This window comes from Siniperca chuatsi, linkage group LG8 (genome assembly GCF_020085105.1).
Source record: "Siniperca chuatsi isolate FFG_IHB_CAS linkage group LG8, ASM2008510v1, whole genome shotgun sequence".
Classification (NCBI taxonomy): Eukaryota; Metazoa; Chordata; class Actinopteri; order Centrarchiformes; family Sinipercidae; genus Siniperca; species Siniperca chuatsi.
The window spans coordinates 3,773,286-3,790,279 of NC_058049.1; the positions used below are offsets into that span (position 1 = coordinate 3,773,286).

At 38.9% G+C, this 16,994-nt stretch overlaps 1 protein-coding gene across 5 annotated transcripts in view; it reads left to right on the forward strand.

The window, feature by feature from the left end:
* htr4 (5-hydroxytryptamine receptor 4) overlaps nt 1-16,994 on the forward strand; it is a 177,556-nt gene that overhangs the window by 74,088 nt on the left and 86,474 nt on the right. The window lies entirely within an intron of this gene.

Here is a 16,994-nt window from a genome sequence, read left to right on the forward strand (position 1 = left end):
ATGAGTCATCCTCAACATCCTGTATTCAAAAATTCTAAATCCCTTCTTTTCTGAATACATGATCAAAATGATTTCATGCAAATATTTTGAAATATAGATTTTGTTTTTGTTTTTTTGAAATATGTTGCTTATTGTAGTTAGCAGTGGAGAGCAGTGAGGAAAAAAATGAGCAGAGGGAAAGATGGCGGTGGAATCATATCTAGGATCTTGCTGGGTTTTGGAGCAGTCCAAGGTTGTTAGCACGTCTTAGACTGCTACAAAGTTTGACTTTATCTAGAGGTAGATTTAGATTTAGATTGTCTGTCTGTTTGTCAAAAAACTTTACTAAAGAAGGACTGAAATGCTTCTAATAAGGCAATTTGTACCATTTAGAATGACTATAACTGTGACGATGCCCGGAAAATTACATTATTGTCAAAACCTGAATAAATATGGCAATCACAAGCGATCGAGTAGTCAACTCATAGCAGTCAACTGTGCTGTAGCTGCAGATTAATTACATTTATATTCATTTACATTGCTCACCTACCATACAATTTAAAGAAATGTATGAGACAGTAAAGAATAGAAAAAAAGGGGGGGAGTATTGTCTTGGCATCTTGAAATTGATTTGATGCTAGATGTCTAAAATTGAGTGGTTCTGACATGATGTTTTGACAGCATGCCTGCATAGACGATCTGTAGATGTTTTATGCTAACAAGATAATTGTAATGTCTTCGTTAAAATGACAAGATGCTCAGATTTTATAAACTAGTAGTAGATACTCATCGAGCTTGCAATATAAAAAGAAGACCCTCTAATATCATGTTTGTGAAAGAGAGATGAATGAAACACTCCTTGCAGAGAAAACATTGTATAACACAGCCATGAACTGCAGTGTCCTGCACGTCGCCTTGCTCTCCCTATAGCTGTGTCCCAATTGCATACTATATACTAATGGAATAAACAGTATATACTACTGTACACACTTATTGTTATTGTATTTTTTGGCTATTATTCAAGAAATCAATTAACTTTACTGTTTTGCAACAGGCACCAAACTGAGACCGTGAATGTCCTTGCTAATTACACTTAACAAAGAGAAAGCAAACTGCTTTTTTAGGGTTTTCCCCACACTTTGTCAACATAAATGGCAAGTACACAACACATACACCACTCTTTACACTTTTTTTGCTAAACTGCTGCTGCAATTGAACTCTTCCCCAAGAGGAATCATTTGCAAAAAAATGACATTTTGCTTTTCATTCATCAGAAATTGTGAATAACAGTGAGAGGTTGGTTAAGAGCCACTGCAAACATGAGAGGTTTAGAGTTGAGTTGTGTTTACATTGAACTCTCTAATTGCCTGTAACACCAATACATGACAGACAAGGATAAATACCACTTCTACCATGGCTACCACTTAATTATTTTCAGCAATCATACAGTAAAAAGTATGACTCCTTTGATAATTACCTGTATTAACATCACTGACATTGGCTTAACATTCAACATACAGTACAATTTGTTCAACGCCTTGTGCGACTAAAAATCTCATTTTTCTCTGGCGTTTGCTGTGTGACTTTAATCACCAGGCTGGCCTGAACATCTCTCTGCTGATGTGATGGGGACCAAACAAAAGCAGAGTCATTTACATTTGGTCAAAACATGCTGCCAGGCAACCCAAACTGGTGTTTGACTGCTACCGTCACCAGCGTGAATTTCCCCAGGAGCCTTCAGAAGATGACTGTATCGCTTTATTAAACCAAAATATTTCCTTTCAGTTTGTCAGTATGTAATATCACTGTTTCCTCCTAATCATGCTGTCTGTGTGTTTGAAGGTTTTGGACTTTAAAATTTGCTCTATTGTTGCATATATTGTCACCCAATGTGGGTATGAGTTTCAGCTTAATGCTAGACATGGAAAATTTAACTTACATAAGTCAATCTGTCGCAAAAAGAAAATGTCTATTCCTATCCATTATGTTTCACTGTGTGTAATAATAATACTGCAGCTGACTAATATGGCATCAGAAGGGGATTAGTGCTATTATCTCACTCTTACACAAATGCGCACACACACATGCATTTGTATTTCTATATTTGTGCTGACCTGCATGTTGAAACAGGAAAGGGCTTACACTAAACTGCCAGCAGCAAACTATTGTCTAAAACACGATCGTATGGCGTAGCATTACGACTGCCATGAAATTTCGACACACACTTAAGGTCGGCACATGATAACTTGGTGATCCCCTGACACTACGAGGTTGACATTTGTGGTTTTGAGTAAAATGTCTCAACAACTGTTGGATGGATTGTCATGAAATTTGATACGCATATTTGTGTCCCCCTCAAGATGAACTTTGTTGATCCTCTGACTTTTCATCTAGCACCATCACCGCGTCAGAAATATAATTTGTTCAGTACTTTGGTTTATGACTAAATGCCTTCAAAACTTGTACACTTTGTACTTTGTGTTTAGTGCTAATAAGGAAATGTTAGCATGCTAACACCCTAAACTCAATACCTGCTAAACATCAGCATGTTAGCATTGTCACTGTGAGCATGTTAGCACGCTGATGTTAGTATTCAAGTACTGCTGTACCTAAGTACAGCCTCACTAGCATGCTGCTAGCATGGCTGTAGACTCTGTCTTTTTTATTTAATTTAATTTGTCATAATTAAATTGTTCCCCTGCAACGTGGATTTGCATGGATGTAACGGATACAAATTCTTTCTTTTGAATTTGGCAAAGCACGAACAGTGAGCACGTGTGGAGAGTTTGCACTGGAAGCTGACAGTTCTGACTCATAATGTGCTGCCAGTTGGTTTGAAACTGAGTAGCACGATAACATGCTCCCTATTCAACCTCATGAAAAAAGGAGACAGTTCAGACTTTGAAATGGTAGAATAATTTCCATATAAAGAGATGTCAATCATGTCTTTTTCGGAGTTGGCAGCAGTAATTTAGCCTCACCTCTGAAGCGCGTCTTTGTCTAATGGGGCTGTGGGTTGAGGTGAGGACGTGGTGGTGTGGTGGGTCACATGTTTTAACGCTGTCTCAATACCCACCTCAGTCAGACCTGGCCCCAGGTGCAACCCATTTCCAGATTTCCTCTGTTGCATTATGGGCAAAGCTGACATCAGGATGAGGCCAATAAATGATTGATAATTGGAGGGGAAATGGATGTACTACCAGAGAAACTGATGTAAAGTAATTGGATGAAGCTGAGCTCATATTGAGTGGCCTGTCGTGTGTTTCTTCAACTTCAGGATGTGTGTGTGTGCATGTGTGTGTGTGCGTGTGGGAAGCTGCCAGAATCACGCCTTGTGCCTCCGGGAAATTGTTGTGAAGACAATTAGCCTCAAATGACTTGCAGCGCTTCTTATTCCACATTACCACTAACGGTTGTCTGATGTCTCACGCTGTTCTGTCACTAATTTGAATTTGAATCACACTAGGAATTAGTCAATGACTCTGGGAAACGGAAAGATTAGCTGCCTGTTTCCTTCTCTTCTGACTGAATTCAGAACTGTGACTCACGCATAGAGAAAGCGAGATGGAGGATTGGATGCGAGGCGGAGAGGAAAAAGCCTGAGCCTCATTATTTCATACGCATTTAAAGGTGCATTAAGTAATCTGTGATCTTTACTGACCTCTTTGAGCAACCAGTATTTATAGAACCCACAGCATGTCTTCCTCCACAAGTTTGTGGTAGAGCCAACACAGTGTGTCAATTACAGGTAATTGTAGCAAATAGTTAAGTGATGTTTTCACAGCTGAGAGGAGTATGCAGGTTAATTAGAGATCAGTTAATTAGATGCGATTAGATCCAGCTTGGGAATGTGATAAGGATTTAATACATCACCATGTTAGATGTTGAAACACTGAATTGTCATTTGCTTCTTTTTTTTTTTTCTAGCTTTGAGGCTTTTTGAAGCTGAAACCTTGGCCTGGGCCGAGCAATTAATTGCACGATACTTGTTATTTCAGTCATAATGATAATAATCCCATTTTGGCTTCCACTACTTATTCAATTTAATCAGGTGCAATATTGACACTCATATATTGCATTACAAGTGTTGCTGTCTATTCACAGGTTAACTATCTAGCCAATCAAAGGCTTTTTCTTGGAGCACAACTTGATTAAACTTTGTCTCTGCTTACCAAAAAAGGTTGTGTCTGTATTTTAACGATACAGGCAGTCTGCAAGTGCTTTATGTGACAATAATCTCAATTTAAGTTCTACTTACTAGGTTTTCATAGTCTTCATCAGATAAGGATGATTATGATCATCATCTTCATCTGATGGAAAAATGTTTTGCATTTTTGTTTGGTTGTCATGATCAAAGATGATATAGAGTAGATATGAGTTATTTATTTATGTACATGGACTCATAGCAACTTGTACAGCTGCTTCACTCTCATCTATGCTTGTCACCTTTTTTCTGTCTGTATTTTTCATGAATGTAGCTCAGTAGCTAGCTAGCTATGTAGGAAGATAACGGTCCCATTCTAAATCCTGCCTACAAAGCTCTGATTGGTTGATTGTATCTCCAACCTGTGGAAATAGCTGGCAATGGACACAACATCAGACCTACTGAATTGCTGAAGATATCGAAGATGTCGACAATTCAGAGGCTTTGGTAATGCAGCAATAAACACAAGTGCCGTTGCCATGGTTACCAGCAGTTTTATATACAGTTGCTTTAGATTAAGAACAGAGGTTGAACTGACTGGATCTTTGTTAGATGTTTTGTTATGTGATTTTAACAGACACCTACCAGCCAATTAAAACAAGTATTGTTAAATAGCAGTTGACTAGGAAGCAACAGAGCCAGATCAGTCAGTGAACTGTGGGTTTAGATGATGAACACAAAAAGTAGTGCCGTATTTTGATCCAAGTGACAACTTGTCACTTCTCAGTTCGAAATGTTAAAAACATTTACTGAAGTTAAGCATGGTTCGCCACCTTAAAGTGATTCAGAAACTGATTTCAGTGGAAATATGCAAACAGCTTTTTATGCTTGCCCGGTTTCAAAACATGAATCAAAACTAACAAGATTACCAAGACAGATTACCAAGTAGCACATTCATCTGAGTTAGGGAAGAGTTAATGTTTCACTAAAGGAGAGCGCTCGTCAGTTGGTTAAAAGTTGGTCCAATCACCTGAAATGTAACTTTGATGTATGAACACTGACAGCACCCTGATTCCATTCCATTCCATAGAACAAAATGAGCGATATGAAATTTGTATGGCCAGCAATGAAAAGCAGCTGATTGAAAATTCAAGTTTGATACCCAAAAACCCTGAAAAAATGACATTAGTAAACTGCACATGTTCATGGCTCCTTCAGGGAAACATTAGGAGTCCAACTTTTTCTATTGTTTTGCTGTTTAGGAAACAGTTTGCATTTCATGCCAGCATTTTGATTTACCATATCCTGTGAAAGGAAAAGTGGCCTTACCTGACTCCAGAGTTTAAATTCATAAACAGGATGAATCTTCTGCATCTCAGATGCTTTTCTCTGTTGCAGCCCTAGTTTGTGATTTAGACTGAAAAGATGTGAATTTGTCATATAAATCCAGTCTGGCTTTAATTGTTAGTTATTACTATGCTGATGAACATCAGTGCGCATGGGTTTAATTTAGAGAGGTAGAAAAATTGTGGAAAGACTGGGGCTGTAGTTGCTGTGTGTGTTTGTTTGTGTGAGAGAGATAGAGAGAGGTAGTGTCATTATTCAAAAAGGCGTAATGCTACATCGTCAAGAGAAAAAGCCAAAATAGAGGGAGTGAATGGGTTTTGATTGATAGACAAATGAATATGTGTGTATTCATGTTTGTGAGTTTGAGGAGTCTGAATAGATCTTGTGAAACACTGTGAGTGTTTGTGTGTGTGTGTGTGTACGTGACTGAATGATTGCAATTGTGCACTGTTGATGATAATGATTGCTTCTCTTGTGTATTCTGCAGTTCATCTCGTGCAGGTGATGTTTTCCACTTTTTAAGAGATCTCTGCTGAATCAGTCAATTTTTGGTCTTTGTGTGTATTTCATCTCCATTTTGTTGCAAGCATCGTTCCTTTAACTGCAACATTTGGTCCAATTACAGCATTGAATTTGCACAAACAGCCTCAGCCTCAACTCTATTTTGGGAGGTGAAAATGATTCATATGTGTTTGGGAAGTTGTCAAAAATTGATTGCTGGAAATCAGAGGCACCTTGAGCCATGCTGTGTTTCAGACTAATTCTGAGCTTTTGAGTTTAAAAGCTCTGAGATAACTGGGGGAATTTACTGGGTTTTAGACAGTGAGCTTGGTAAGGTTATGAGCTACAGGGAAGTTGAGGGAATTACATGAACTTGACATTTACAATCATGATGATGGATGCACAGAGCAAGCTTTAATAAGTTTCAATTAGCTGTGTAAACAATCAGATGAACACTTTGCTTGTATAAACCATCATCACAACCAAAAATATTCTGTTAATTTATCCTGGTAAATGTCGGGTCAAGTCAGGTTGTCACCTTCTCTAGTTCCTTGTGTTTCATTTTGTTGCATCATTTTGCTTTGTGACTGATTATTGATGAGTTAGATCTGTAGAAGAAGAGGTCTTTTGAAAAATATTTGTGATGACTGGCAGTAAAAATAAACATGACTTTTAAATGTTCCCTGATTTTTTTAAATTTTATTTTCCATCTCAGTGCTTTTTGTTTTACTTTCCTGTGTCTCATTTTGTTGCATTGTTTTGCTAAAAATATAGTTTTGCAAACACTGTATTGCTTTGTGACTTATCATTAATTAGGGGTATTTTAAATAAAAATCCCAGTTTATTCCAACTTGGATCTTATTTTTGTAATTTCTCTAATCATTTCTATCAGTTATGATCACATTGTACTTGAGTAGCAGCTGAGATGTGGGATCATGGTGACATCTCCACATCGAAGTCCTAAAGGGTAAGAAAGATGCGCAGACAATCAAACTGGCTGTAAACAAGCCAAGAGCTTACTACAATTAACTATTTTGGAGGTAAAACCGAAAGTGAGCGCACCCAAAATGTCAGTTATAATTGTTGCCAGACAAGTATGTCGATAATGGATAATTCTGCCAAGCACCAGGATACGTTCAACAGCAACATGTTTTTACGTCCAGTGTCTGAAAAATTATCGCTTTCTGCAATAGCTGAACATAGAAACTACTGTATGGGTAAGGTTAGAAAAAGATCATAGTTACGGTTAATACAAAGGCTAACTGCAGGTCTTTGACAGGACCTAAACTCTGGTCTCCTGCATGAAATGCAGATGTGCCCATCCACCAACCCGACCCCCACACCCTACTTTCCACCACGCTACTTCCTGCATTAGCACTGACCGTTGGGTCTGGACATAAGTAGTGAGGTGCAGAGTTGTAATTGTTAGCGATACTGGGCTGTTATAATTTAACAGCAATTTGTAAATTTTGTAATTGAACATTACAAAAAAAATATGCTTACATAACTACGGCAAGTACATAGGTCAAAGTTGAAGAGTAAGTCAGTCTGTAAACTGTGATGAATGTTTACAAAGGACAGTTTCAGAAATAATTTTACTATTCGTTTTCTCTTTCAAATAAGTTTGTCTAACCTGGGGGTTAGACTTTATTTTAGTTTTCTCAACAATTTACTTGGTGAGTACAGTGGTCTCATTACAAATAGAAATTATGGCCCAAACTATGAAAATAAGACCCAGGTTGTATTAAACCAGAATTTCCCTCACTAGCCCTCTGTAGCTGGTCACCATCAGGAAAATAAAAAAGTATTAAAGCCAGTTCTCTTCTTTCACACCAGACCGCCTGTCACTTACAATGTTCATCACAGTACTAGCTATGAAAGCAGCAACCAGGTTTAAATTGCAGTCATTGGAACCATCACAAATGCTTAAATGCTCTCTCAAGCTCTTTGACTGCCAACACTTTCAAACCAGATTGTGTTTCCTACCTTTTTGTTACTTCTCTCTTGCACTATTTTATGCTGTAAAACCTCTCTTCCAGAGGTGAGGTAAAGATAACAGAACCTAATTGGAACAAAACTCCAGTTTGACCCTTCAGCTCAGTGCAGAAACAAACATGTCGTTCAGAGGCAAACATCAGCTGCAGCAGCAGTCACAAGGCATTTGCTTAAAGAGCCCTTTTCACAGAAAGGGAAATAATCTTCTGGGACTGGAAAAACATAACTCCGGTAGAAGGGCAAATCCTAGACCAACAGTTTAGAGGTAGGCACCTTCACTGTGACTAAAACACCACGTCAAAACTTGATTGGCAATTTTATACATCTACAAAGGTGTGTAATTCTAGATTTGAAACAAAAAGGCTATAAATGATGTTTCATTTATTAATCCTGGAGCTGATAGGAATTCTTAGTTGAAAGTTTATTTAAAAATATTACATACAGGTGTTAAGTTGAATGGTTTCCATACTGGTGTCCTCTGACTGTATTGAGTTAAATATTGAGTTTTTTCTTTGGTTATCTCACTTGATCGGTTAATTTAAAAAGAAATGGAGTAAAAAAAAAAAAAGACATATTAACTCTTCAGCATGCACGTGGGAGAATGCTCATTTCTTCTCATTCCCACTAAATGAAAAATGTCATCAACAGGGGCGCTTACTCTAATGCATTGATTTATTGTCCTTTGTCAAAATTTTCCAGCTGAGTGAACCACCTGCTTTCATAATTTATTTTTCCAGAGCTTTCAAGCGTAATTGTTCTCTCTTTTTGGCCTCCACTTTCGCTCTCGTATATTTCCAGCCAGCAGGAGAATCTGTCATGACCCAGCCCTCTGTTCTGACACATTTCCCCTGTTTATGACCCAGAGAAGCAGAGTTTGATACCAGTTTGGACAATCCCCATCGCCTCTGGTGCCAGTCTGCATAATAGCAGGCTTGTCTTTGCCTGCTGAGAGGGAACGCTGGTGTCCAGACAGCTATTGTTTGCAATTAGGAATTCCCACTGAGGCCTTCAGCCCCAGCCAAAATGTTTTTTTCTTTTATAAGAGACAATGTAAAGATGGATGCCTTCCCTGTTGATCAGATGTTTACCTACCATGGGGTCTGATAGAAGTATCTCATGTGGACATGTTTGGGTGAGCAGGAACAGAGAAAACAGGCTTGAATGATGGAGAACGGACAGGATGGGATGGGGGTGAGATCTGGTCATTTGGGGTTAGCAAGTGTGTGTCCTCCATTGCAGAAATTTGGTTTAGTAAGATCTCTAAAGCTATAATAATAATATGTCAAAAGAACCCATATTAAAATGTTTGTGGAGAGGGCAGACAGACTAAGCTCCTTAAAGTATTCTTTTTCACACACTGACATAGAGTAGCAAAGTAGGAGGACTTATTTCAGGCTTCTGGAGATCCAGAAGTAAAAGTCACAGTAATTTTCTGCAAAAACAACTGACGTGACTTGCAATTGAAGCTCTTACAAGTCTTGGATTGACATTCGCACCTCTTACTGGCTTTTGAAAAAATCAAAATGGCAGGTTGGTGCCACACCCTCAAACTATTAACGAGTGGGAGGATGACATGAAGAAATGGCTTCATATAACATGAGAAAGCGTGTCCCGTATTAAAATACTGGTAGCCTACAGTACATTAGAAAGGATGAAAGCTGAAGGTTACCGTAGTTATTTCAACCTTTTATTTGCAATTACGGAAAGGTGCAGGCACTTTTTTATTTTGTAGCCAGCAAAGTAACGAAAACAAGCATACCCAACAACAAGGTGCAGGAAGCAGAAAATATTGTTTGTCAGTTAACGTGCGGTCATAGTTTGACAAACAAAGTTAGCAGGCAAGTGAGCAATGGACTTCACATGACATCATCCACAACTTGGATTATTTTTTATGAAAAAAAACGGTCTGATTATTTTGAAAGTGGACCCTTACGCATGGTTTCTGTAAAATGAACTGAACGATTGAATTGTGGAGAATCTAACCGATCTAACAATGTGTATCGTTAGCATGTCCATATTGACAAAAAATTAAACATTTATATTTGTATGCACGATTGAAGTAACTCAAGCGGGCGACCCAGTGGACTTTAAGAGGTTTTATACATCCAAAGGACTTCTATAAAAACAGACCAAATGTCTAATTGAGACCTGCGTTATTTGACAAAATGTGTAGCCACACACGACCAGTAAAATGTGTTTAATTGGTGCTCAGCTTTTAATTTAAGTTTCATGGTATTAACAAGAGTTAGCATTAGCTAGCGTAGCCATTCAAACTGCTCACCACTCAAAGATGTCGCCTTAGAGTTTTCATTGGTGCTTCAGTAAGCCTAGCCACTTCTCTGGTACTCTTTACCTGTATTATAGTGTATTATATTTGATTTGCTTAGAACTTCTATTCCTGTGTGCACTGACGTGCGGGTGTAACAGAAGAGTTTCCCCTCGGGGATAAGTAAAGTATTTCCAATTCTGATTCTGGTATCCGGCGGTTGAAAACACTCCTGCTCCAAGTAAAAATATTGTTTGTACCAGTTATTATGGCAACCCTTAACTGCACAAAACATTTCGGTTTTTCTTGAAGCCATAGTGGTCCAAAGAGTTGTTGTGTTAGCTAGCCAATGACCGGAAGTGCCTGACCAGAAGTCTCGCACAAAAAAACGTCAACTGGCTGTGTCCGTATTTCTGTTGAAAATAGGTGAATAGCGTCAGGGATAACCAGCAGTGCTCATCCCACTGTTTTCTTCCTGTGAATGCCCAGAACATTATGGTCAACCAGTCCCACCCTGCTGGCTCTTTTAAATTCTCCCCTCTTGTAGGACAGCACTTTCCTGTAGGACCTCTCACTCAGAAATAGTAAGTTTCCTGATGCTGTTGTGTCCTCAGATGAACACGAGATTTCAGGAGAAGGGAAGCACTTAAATTATGTATCAGCACTGGATATAGTCCTCTGTGCACTCTGCTCTGCATGTTTTAGCAATCTACTAGTTTCTTTTCCCCCTTTGTGTTATTTTTAATTATGAAAAGTAAAATGTAAAAAGACAAATAATGAGACCAAAACTATAGATAAAAAAGTAAACAGTACTGTTTTTTATATTCCAGACTAGCTGCTTTTTCAAAGCCTGAGGAATTTTTGCAGTTTCTGATTACATCAGCTACAGTTGAGGGTTGAGGTGGGCACCAACTAGTGCAAGGTGGTGTAACAGTTTGGGTCTGTGTTTCTTGGTTAAGGTAGCTTGAAGAGCATGGAAGAAGATGAGTAGAAACTCACAAGCATGCTGGTATGGGGTTTCCACAATGCTCGTTGTTTATTACTAACTTACACATCAACCTTACCGAGCCCAGCTGTACGGCTACTGTTTTATCGTACATGAACAAAGAGAGACCACACGGTTCATGCAGAATCACTCAAGTGTGCTTCTGTGATTTCTCACCCTGCCTCACACAACAAGCTCTCTGCCTGCAACATCAGCTATTCCAGGATATCTGTGTGGACCACCGAGGCTCCTGACTGGTCATCAGGGCTGAAAAAAGCCTGCTCTTTAGATCCAATCAGCGGCACTTCAGCAGCTTGTTCAGTATAGCCACCTGATATGGAGCCGCTCTAAAGGCTAAAGCCATGCTCCAGAATAGCTGCGAAAGCAGTGGTGCAGACAATATTCTGAGGCAGTGTAGGTGATTGAGGTGGGATCTTTTTTTTTTACTTCCTGACACAGTTGAGGAGATATCTTTTTCACATTTATTTTTAAAAGACTTTGCCTCACATTTAGCAGAGACATCAAAATCACTCAAGACCCTCAAAACTGTGTAGAAATTAAGCAAAGAATGTGTGTGTGCATTCTGCCTTCATGGGGCAGCAAAGTAAACCAGCTGTCCAGTGACGGATTGGAGCTTTAAAGCTTCTTTTCTGGAGAAGGTATTTCCCCAGTCACCCCTCCTCTGAATGCTTAATTGAGACTGCTGCTTGCTGATTGCCCACCAGAAGTTCAGTTTAGCTGCAGGTCAAAGTTCATGTGTATCGGGTGTCAACAAAGTTACAAGTTTTTTTTTTTTCGCTCAGGCCTTTCCTTTTACCTCTGGCTCTTCATTTCTGCAATCTCTCTCCCTCTCTCTGTCTTCCACATGCTCACCGACATATAAAGTGGGATTTAAGAGCAAATGACAGAGTTCTTCATACTTCTGGAAAATCAATTTAGCATGGTGCGGTGCAAAAAGAAAGCAATAGAAAAGAGCAGATTGACAGAACATAGTTGTCACAAATGCCTCTAACATCTTACCTGCCAGTGTATTTTGTCAGAACACAGCACTGTCTGTTTTTCTGCAGATTTGCCTCAACTCCCAAAAGTTATGGGCTCCTGTTTTTCCTAAACACAAATTAATTATACAAGCGCTTGCAGAGGCATGTGCCTGCACTGACTAATGTAATTCATTATTTGATAAATAACACAGTGAAAATGTTTAATTGTACTTGTATTAGCCGTTAAAATTAAATAAAAGCACAGTGCAGATACATCTGTCATCCAAATAAAGTAATGTCATAAAATATGATTGCTGAGCTTGATAAACACTTTTTTCTTTCATAAGGTTTTTTATGACATTTATTTAGGGAGTTTTAGAGAGTTTGGGCTGGATTTTGCCTCTTGGTTACTGCAAGACCCATTGAGACATTTTATGTGATACTGGGCTATACAAATAAACATAACTTGATATCTCACCTTTTAAGATTCATGTAATCATGGAAAGCCAGTGATGGTTGGTGCTGTGCACGTCAAACAAACAAAGGACCTTGTGGTCACTCATCTTAGTCAAGGCTCTTCTGTTCTGGCTCCACAGTGGTGGAAGGAAGTCCCCACTGAAGTCAGGACAGCAGATTCACAGGTTCAGACTACACCTGGACACCCTACACTAGCACTTACTGACGTCTCATTTCTAGATTAATATGATATGATAATCGTTTCCTCTATATCCAGGAACTAGCCAGGTGGCTGAAGCTAAGAAAGTATGCAGGGTTTGAACTTTTCTTTTAAGCTCTCTTTCATTCACACAGCTACTTCAGTCAATTTCAGTGTGAACAACACCATGAATCGAGTGTGCGCTGTGATTTTTGCACCTTGCCCCTTTCTATGACAGTTGTCTTTTTGCCCCACCTTAAAGTGTGTACATTCAGAACAGCTAAACACTAGATAACACTAGGTTATGTCTAAACTTGACCTTTCAACCAAATTTTGTTTAACCTAGACATTTTGGCCAAATCACCAATTCAATGTTAGATGAGTAGGGTTGGCTGGAAGATTGCAGGGTCAAGTCTGTGAGTCGGCAGGGAAATTATGGTGGGTAGTGTGAAAGAAAATCACTTCTCCTTTGACAGCATCTCAAAGTGCAACTGAGCATCAAAGCTGAATAGGCTGTGGTTGTACTGTGCAGCTCCCAGGTAACAATATTGTTGCTGAATAAGAGCTTCGAGCCTAATAAATCTTTAAAAAAAAACTTTTACAGTGGACAGCTGGGTTCTGAGCTTAATTTTCCTTAAGAATTAGGAAGCAGATGCAAGCAGCTTTAGAATTTGAAGTTGACAGGCAACTAATGATCAGTCAGTGTGTGTTTTCAAAGCTTAGAGAGAAAGCACTGCTCTTACTTCTGCATGCATTGTAAAATCCAAAATGAGGTGAGGCTCTTGCTTGAAAGGGGAAATTTGTATGCTGCCTGTCATACCCGCGGCTGTGTTAAAAGGTAGCTGCTACTACAATAACATGAATATCAATGTCTCATTTAGGGGAAAGGTCAGACTGTGTAGCCAGCAAATTCAGATGAAAGAAGATTAGTGTGGTGTTACTGAGGCCTTTCTAACTTTTTTTTTTTTGGGGGGGGTAATGTTGTTGAGAAGCTGTCAGTGTTCCCATTTGATTTGATTAGTGTGTTGGCACCACTGATCAAAGAACAAGCCTCATTTGCACACTATCATTTTGCCTTTGAACCTCAGATAGTGAGAGTAAAATAATTTGGCAGATAGGGATGGCGTGCAGCTCCTGACTCCAGCAGTGAATCATACAGTAAAGGCATGGATTAGCATATGACAGTTAACATGAACAGAACATAAAAACCACACATAAATTGGCCCCAAACCTGTGTTCTTCTGTAGGACAAAGGCATGGGAGAAGTAAATTTAGATTATGGTTGTGTAATGGAGTTTTTCTCACTCCTGCTGTTTAAAATCAGTGGTGATGGTGCGTTTCTGTGCGCTGACCCCGTTCCTCACTGTCAAGCCTTCAAATATGAGAGACCACAAACTTCAGGAGGATTACTGTAATGCATTACCAATGTCAAACAAGTCTGAGATTAAACAAGTAATTTTCAGCAGGCTCTTAAACCACACACCTCACTCCGAGGGCTTTGATTCATAACTCATGCTGGCTACTTTACCTTAAGACATTTTGTTGAAGCAATGCCAAGGTTATATGTATAGGAGCAAAAATTGAAATGTCTGCAGTTTTATCCCATAAAATATATAATGTCCCCATGGTGGATGGTGAATTAGCACCCTGCATCTGGCCTTCTTAACTTTATTTTTCAGCCTGAATCAGAAGAAAAAAGACCTTTTCTTTTCTTCACGCTGGACAAAGAGGTGTCCTATCAAATAATCCTTGAAAAATGATCCACTTATTGTCAGTCACTCTTGATGAAAGCTTTGACGAAATGCCAAAGATGTTAGTTGTGTAAAATTCAATTAATGAACTGATACTATATACCTCAATTACTCTTCGACAGTACATGCACCTCTGCTTATTACTATTATTTATTACATAATTAGTGACATTGTATTTTATACTGTACTTCACCATCAACCAGTAAACCCACTTGGTACTCGACACTTAGTTTATCTTATACTTATACCGACATGATACTTAATTTATTTCTGACCTGTTTTATAGTGTTTATAGTGTATCATATCATTTTCTTGTGTGCACTGACGTTAAGGCGAGCTACTGTAACAAAGAGTTTCCCTACGGGGATCAATAAAGTATTTCTGATACTGATTCTGATTCTGATTAAATTGAATGTCCAGTGTCAAATATGTTGGGTTTTATGCCATCCAACACTTGCAACAGTGATGACATGGCTGAAAGGATATTTTAGAAGATAAAGATATCGGCAAAAGTTTCAATTTCAAAATGGAGTCAGTTTTATTCACTGTTACTACTGTGGTTTTAATTTGTGGATTATTAAATGTAAATGTAGAGTATGTGCAGCATTAGGCTTCTAGGCTCTGAGGGGGAGTGACGATACTAGCCCCAGACCTAAAGCCAGTGGTTAGAGGATGCCATGATTCAGGCTGTTTGAGGGACAGGGGTAATAAAATAAAAAAGGGCACCAGCTGTATGCGGTGGGGCACCAATGCGCAGAAAAAGAAAAAAAAAAACACAACAGGGGCATTTTCAACTATAGAGGGATCATGAAGGCACATTGTCTCGCATGTAGGAGCTTGTGGAGGCCAACTAATTTTATAGCATGTAGGGCAGCCTATGTGGCATCGCATTGCGTTTTCTCCAGTGAAAGGGCGACCTAGAGGGCACTTTTGCTGCCTTTCTCCTCTATTGTTCCGAATGTTTCTTCACCATGTTAACTGCCCCCATAGGAACAAACTCATACGCATCACACACACGCCTCCAAAATGATTGGTCTCCTGCTATTGCTATGTGTATAGGTATGTGTGTAGTTATGTTGCAGTGTATAATGTATTTATGTATCTATGTATTTATGTGAGGCTCTTTCTCTCAACGAATTTCCTTGGAAGGGACAATAAAGAATATATCTAACTTCCTCTCTAGGGTAAACTCAGAGCCTACAGGTGGGGTGGAGGTGGGTCTTATGAAATGCTATATGAACAGCCGCAGCAGTAGCACATTGCCGGGAGGCATGACAGCAAGAGAGTAAGCAGAGTCTCATACCCAAATCTGAGTGGAAAAGGTCAACGTATTGAGTTTTCAGTTCAGAATTCAAGAAAATTAAAAGCATAAAAGGGTATGTAAAGCTGGAATGGTATCTTTATAATAGCCTGGTTCCAGACCTCTGAATTGCTGCACACATTTGATTTTTTTCAGAGATTCAAATAGGTGAAATAGGAAAAACAACAATCAGGACAATCAGAGTTTTGTAGGCAGAATTAAGAAAGGGGAAAGGGGGAGACAAGCGTGCAGGTTGTTGTAAGTCAACTTACAAAAACAACAGCTCTTGAATTGACACATTTCTTTGATCACTGTCAAGTTAACTGCTCCTAGCAACCACTACTGCAGCTTCTGTGTCAACTGAAAATCTAACCAACTGCCCTAACCGATCAGTTTGTGACGGATGTATTGTCAGTCAATCAAACAGCGTGGGTGGGACTCTGACTGCAAAAACGTTTTGAGTTGAGTTTCTGTAGATGGTGTTCATTTCTTTGTCTGTTCAGCCATGGTGGTTGTTGCAGCTCATGCTAACGTAGCCAGTCTCTTCTTCATTTATTACTAATCAACCACAAATGTGCAATATATTACTTCCTGTGATAAACCTTTCAAGTACTTGTTGTGTAGGTGGAATCACAACCTGAAGCAATCAGTAACAGTAGAAAAACAGATATTTAGTTTCAGTTTTGCTGCTCGGCTGATTGCTCTGACCAAGTAGGGTACCTTGGAGATGGAGGAGATCTAAATACAACAATAATACATATATATATACATATAATACAATAATAATAATGGCACCTGAATGTTTTCATGATAGCAATTTTCAGAAAAGCATAAATACCAAACCCTGTTGGCCTATTTGTATAATTTCACTGTGGATATGGAATAAATATTTTAAAAATGACTTTCCACTACATCATATACAGTAGATTCACCATTATAGGTTTATAGTGTGGTGTTATATCAGATTTACAACTTGAGACAAATTGATGAGCAACAGAAACTTTATTACATATAAATCCAGCTTTCCCTGGATGGAGTTTTTCTGCTAATGACTGCACCAATACCTTAACATCATTTGGAAAAGTTGAGTC